Consider the following 6,481-nt stretch of genomic DNA (forward strand, 5'->3'; position numbering starts at 1 on the left):
AATACATGTTGATGGTCTAGTTCAGTGACACGCACTACGTTTTTCATAAGAGCCACGATGGAAGAGCAAAATCAAGAGGAGAGCCACTTATACCAAAAATACCTAGTCACCTTTGCAAATGTGCATTTCTACATATAAGCTGTACCTCCCACAAAAAAGAAACACAGCCAGTACATTTTCAATTAAAACCACATTTACATTAATACTGGGATGAGCGGAAGCTAAAACTGGAGCATTGTGTAACTTCTGGAGATAGGTTTGACATCTGCTTGTCTCCAAGGAGAGGTCATTACTTTGTCTGGAATGTTTGACAGTATGGCAATAAACTAAAGCAAACTATATATCTTGCTTTCTTCAATTGCAAATGTTTTATTGCCCTACTCTGAGCAGAACTGCCTCTCCACAGACCTAACTTATAACTTGGCCTAGTATCACTTGCTGATCTCTATGGAAATAAATGTTTTAATGGCTAATCCTGGCAAAGCACTAACAGTTCCAGGGAGACAAGCATGTGGCTCTCTATACCTACCCCTCTACACAGCGCACCTTTAAGTCTGTACTATCCTTGCATTCTTTCATTTCTTTATGTCATTACAGTTCCTAATTTGTGGCATAAACAGCCAAATAAAATTATTTTAGATTTGGATTAGATTAACTTTTTTGGAGTAAATATAGAATTGAAATCCCATAATTTTGCTACTGTTATTTTCATATTTACTTTATTTTTATGATTATATTGTGACAAACTGGTGACTAAGCAAAGGCAATATTCTCACTGACTTAATTCTTGACTGGTGACTTGCAACTTAAGTCTATCCCTGAGACTTAAAGCTTAACAACTTTGGCCTAGTTTCAACAGTGACACCAGCAAAGAACTAGAGGAAGAACTGGGATCCTCTGAGCTGCTTTGGGAACAGAGGAATGCCTTTTAAATTATTCAAAAAAGTGGTTTCATTCAATCGTAACCACAGCTGAATTTGTATTGATCCATTGTTGAATTACACCAGTGATGATTTGTGTTGGCGTGTGAGATGTTTTGCAGTAAATGGAGTGAAAATAACAGATGACTAATGTTCTCTGGGCATCAGTGACCAAGACGACAACAGCAATTTATCAACAAGTTTAGGCCTGAGTGCTTGAAAGATTTTAGAAACGGTATTTACACACAGGGACAAACTGCTTGAACAAATGTCATATATATGCTGTTTCTGTCTTGTTTTGATCAGTGGTCCCCAACCTCTGGGCCGTGGACCGATACAGGGCCGCGGGTTGTTTGGTACCGGGCTCCACCTCCCATACACCGTGCGGACCATGCCTCCTCCTGTGTTTCCCGTGCCTCTAAACCAGAACTAAAACCAGGACTAAACCAGAACTAAAACAAAACTAAAACCAGGACTACACTAGAACTAAAACTAGGATTAAAACCAGGTCTAAACCAGGTCTACACTGGTCTAAACTGGGTCTAAACCAGGTCTTAACCAGAACTAAAACCAGAACTAAACCAGGACTAAAACCAGGATAAAAAACATGTCTAAACCATGTCTAAGCCAGGCCTAAACCAGAATAAAACCAGGATGCAAAACCAAGACTAAACCAGGTCTAAACCAGGTCTAAACCAGGTCTAAACCAGGTCCAAACAAGGCCTAAACCGGTACTAAAACAGGATTTAACCAAGACTAAACCATGCCCCGTGGACTGCATCTGCTCCCATAAGCCATGTCTTCAAGTGTACCCATCTGGTCCACGAAATATTGTCGGACGTAAAACCGGTCAGTGGCACAAAAAAGGTTGGGGACCACTGTAGTAGATGATACAGCAAATCTCATACATTTCACATATCACATTATCTATAGACTGTTTTCTGTTGTAAAATATTGTCATTTAAAGTTACATTACATTACTAAACTCAGTAATCTGATTTCTTTCTAATTGTTCTCAAACTAATGTGGCAAAGACAAAAATGAAAGATAAAATATTGAACATCATTGAACATTGTCTTCCAAATACAAACATTCTAAAATCCATTGAATCACCTGGTGTTTTTGATAAATCACATTTCTCTTGGGCACCTATACTTTTCCATCGACTTTCCCTGGAGGTGTGATGTTAACTGTAGGCACTGCGCTGTACTTTGTCACAGGAACTACAACAGACTTACTGTTAAACAATCTCTCACGCATAAAATTACACGACCTAGTTAATGCTTTTCAGTCAGTCACTTTCAACATTTGTAGAAAATCAAACTCCTAAACAGTACTGTGAACGCTTGTACTGATTTCAAGCTCCTGAAAACATGCACACTATCTTTGTGTCATTGGGCAACATAGAAAGATAGATAGATAGAGCATCATTTTCCATACATTACGTGATGTGATATAAGTACATAGCTGAGGTGCTCAAAAGGAGGAGGTAAATGTTAAAAAGAAATATATTTTCCTACCCCTTATCCCAGAATTTACTAATGCTACATCTGCAGAATATAGAAATATTTGTACATGTGACAACAGCAGTTCAAGAATATGATACAGTAAATGATTCACAAAAGCACAAATCAAAACAACAACAACAAAGTAACAATATTCAGTTCAGTTAACTTGCCATGTACTGAAGATTTACATATTTTTAACATAAAAAACTTGAGCGAGATAGATAGATGGATGGAGAGACATATACATATATTAATCCACAAGTTGATTGGAGCAGAAGTGAAAGAAGTGACATGAAGCCAATTCCATGTGGTACAAAAGGATTCCTCTGCAGTCCACACAGCAACAGCACATAATGCATTGGATTCACTCACTGCATTAGTAACTGCACATACACACAGGTAGAGCAAAAGAGGGAGGCAGGCGAAATGGACAGGAGAAGGGGAATTAAAGCATGAAGGTGTAGCTAATCATTGAAGAGACTAGCCTGGACGGTTTCTGATTGTATTTTGTTTGTTCCAGTGGCAGTAAGTAAAGGTTTACCCACTATCTACAAGGTTAGTAGATCAATCTTAGCAACCTATCAGCAATGCCTGCTACTGCTGGCTGTTGTGTCCTTGTGCAAGACACTTTACCTTCTTGCTTGTACGAATATGTGAGTGTGTGATTTGATAACGGAGGCTGTAGGTGCAAAATGGTAGTCACAAATCTGCCCCAGTGCGTGGAAATGAGATAACCGTAAAGCAAATCTTCTAGTTAAATAATGGCTTAAATATAATTATCACAGACTATCACGGACTATATGTTGGAATGCTTTGCCTGAAAAGTTCCACAGTATGGTATTAACTTTACCTATCTCCATGGAGACCAGCAGGTGAAGCCACCAGGTCAAGTGATAGGACCTGTGGAGAGGAGATCCTGCTCACACTAATTCATATTTTTCAACTTTGACAACCAACGCTAAATTAAGTCTAGTGAAATAATTATTTTACTCTAGTTTTCATGCATTTTTTAAATGAAATTACATAATGGATTTAGTTGATCATGAAACTTTATTTTTAAAGTTAAGTGATGGTAATTATATTGAACTGCATTTTGGAACTCCAAGGTTTTTTCTCTAGCCTGATTCATCAGCCGGTTTCAGTTCGTAGAAACCGTCTGACCTCACAGCATTTGGATTCGTTCACGCGATGGTAGGCGGGTGCTTTTTTATTTAACCAATCGCTGCTATTTGGTCGTGACGTAAGTAATGCACTGCTAACAGGGCTAACTGGTATATTAAGCTTTTCCCAAATCCCGTAGGAAGAAGGGGGATAACGTCTTTCCCCCTGATAAAATTTTCTCTTTGTTCCAGCTTTAAATCCTCTATCTCGGGAATTGTTGCCAACACAGAATGTCTGTCTTCGGCTACATCCATCTTGACCGCTTTGTTTACTGTTGTGCTGTACCACAAAAGGGACCTAGTCATGGCTTCACAACTCTTCTGATTGGCCTGTGCACAGTCTACAACTTCTGGGGTTCTTGCAAACCGTCTAATATATTCTGATTCCTGACCTAGTCACTGGAGAGAAATTAAATTGAGCGGAGACACTAGGTGGCACCAGCCTAGCCACTATGAATGAGCATACATCAACCAGACTGGTATCATGATTTAAAGATGGGCTATGTAACTGAAGGAGTTAGTCACCTGATTGTCTGTATGGATATGTTGGGCTATATGTTGGAATGCTTGCTTGAAATGTTCCAAAGTATGGCATTACATTTACCTACCTACCTTATCTCCATGGAGACCAGGCAGGTGAAGCCACCAGGCTAAGTGACAGAACCTGCTCACATTAATTCATATTTTTCATTTTTTACTTGTGTTTTTGCAATAAAAACACCTGAAACTGAATAACTGCACAGTTTAATATTTAAGGGAACATTACAGGCATTGCAATAACATCTTCATTAATCTAAATAAATTACAAATGTTTGGATCAGATTAAAAGTCTATACAATTCCCCTATTCCCAATGTTGTGCTGTAAAACTGACCATAACACAGTTGCATGTGTGGATCCATAATATGTGAAACCATTGTTAGCTCTGCAGTGTGGTATTTCAGTCCAGATCTATAAAGCTTTAAGGGTCTCATTGATCTAACTGTGCATCCAAACACTAGTCTACAGTACAAACAGACTGCAGGCTCATATTGACCACTCTGTACCAACCTCTCAATGACATTTCCTTTTGCATGTGTAGCCCAAGATCTGTGCTGGGTCCTTGGGTGCTGCTCCTGCCCCAACATCAGTGAAGAATGGGTCAAATGTAGAGAACAAATGGCTCTCTGGGGACAAAAAAAAGTGCTTTAACATATAACAAATGTAGATGTTTTTTTGGTGGGATAGTACCTGTGGTAAATATTATCCTTAATTTTAGGCAAAGCAGTAACATTTCCATGGAGTAAAATGCAATTGTAGTTCCATTATTGCAATATCTGTGAGCATGTCTGAGGTGTTCGTGCCACAAGAGCAGCTGATACAGACCACAGTGTGTACAGTATAGATCTATGGGGAATAGCAGGATTGGCTGTTTATGGACTGACAGAGGAGGGGCCAGAGCCAGATGTTACATTACATTACATATTCAAATGCATAATGGGAATAGAATAGCCTGTTTCACACACAGAGCTGCAGCAGGGACAGGGAGAATGCATCATATCATCTATTTCTGCACTGGCGCACCATTTTTCCGGCTATTTTCTTAGTATCTTCTTCACTCCTACACTGCATCCTACAGGAGTTACGTTTGGACTTTGGCTTTCTAAAGTAAAGATTTTTCTGGAATTTTCTGAATTTGAGAAGCACAACGCAAGCATTTAGTTTTGACCCAATGAGGACTAAATGGGACAGAGATCCTGGACCAGCAAAGGATGGCAAATTTGTCCAGGAAGATTGTCTCAGGGGTAAGATACTGAAGAGGGTTGAGGGGTTGAGATGTAGGGTTATGAGTTCATTTTAATGGTGCTCTTGACAACTTTTCTGATGAATGGTGCACCCCTTGTTTGTCTCCATGGAAATGTTGTTGCTTTGTCTGTATCTCAATGTCAAAACCTGTACATCTGCGTATGAAAATCCAGTTTGGTCCTTTTTAAAACATAGTAGTCATAGAGGTCCATGTTGTAAAATTGAATCAAGCTTCCATGTCCTCCTTACACTCTGTTAAATTGGACAGGTACTTGCCCCGGTAAAAAGAAACAACATAAAAAACACACAGATGAAGATGGACAAACAACTACTATTGTTAAATTAAACTATTACTATTATAATCATCACTCAAAATCCAATGGTCATAGCAGCAACTGGCAATAGTCTATAGTCGATGTAAGTAGGGGACTTAGTCTGTACACTTACAGTTGGGTGTGCGTGCCTCTCTGGGCCCTCGACTCCACAGTCCTGGACACATTTACACAGAGGTTTGTGTAAGAGGCTTACACACAGCTGTTTGTTGATGTTTGTAGTGAGCACATGTGCAGCTCTGAACACGTGCGAGAGGCGGGGTCTGTGTGGGGGGGCGTGGTAATGAATTAAGAGTTTGGATTTGATAAACTGAGAACGTAAGGTGTGAGCGTTCATAGACTTGCAGTTTTTAGACTCAGAAATGATCAGGCCTATTTATGACTGAGAACCAATTCAGATTAGTTTCAATCGGGGTCTGACACGTAGATTTCAAAAATGTGATTGTGAAAATGAGTTTGGCACATCTGGTTTATGTAGAATTAACTTAACTGTCGAGTTATAACAGGGTATTAAAGCGCTGTATGTTTAGGTTATGCAGCATGGTGACACGTGCACGGCCCCAAACAGCTCCCTGATATTTCACCAGAATGAAAAGGTGAACTGAGGACACACAAAAGCACTTTCGGGTCATTATGAAAAGTAAATTTGATTATATGAGAAAATGTCAGAAGTTTACGCAGCTTCGCCATGTTTGAAGGCTATTCTTTTCTTTTTTTTTTTTTCTTTTTTTTTGAAACAGACAGTGAGTTGCGCTCCAAAAAAAGAAAAAAAAAAAG

Source organism: Boleophthalmus pectinirostris, unplaced genomic scaffold, assembly GCF_026225935.1.
Source record: "Boleophthalmus pectinirostris isolate CB_2022bp ecotype Guang Dong unplaced genomic scaffold, ASM2622593v1 HiC_scaffold_16, whole genome shotgun sequence".
NCBI classification, from domain to species: Eukaryota; Metazoa; Chordata; class Actinopteri; order Gobiiformes; family Gobiidae; genus Boleophthalmus; species Boleophthalmus pectinirostris.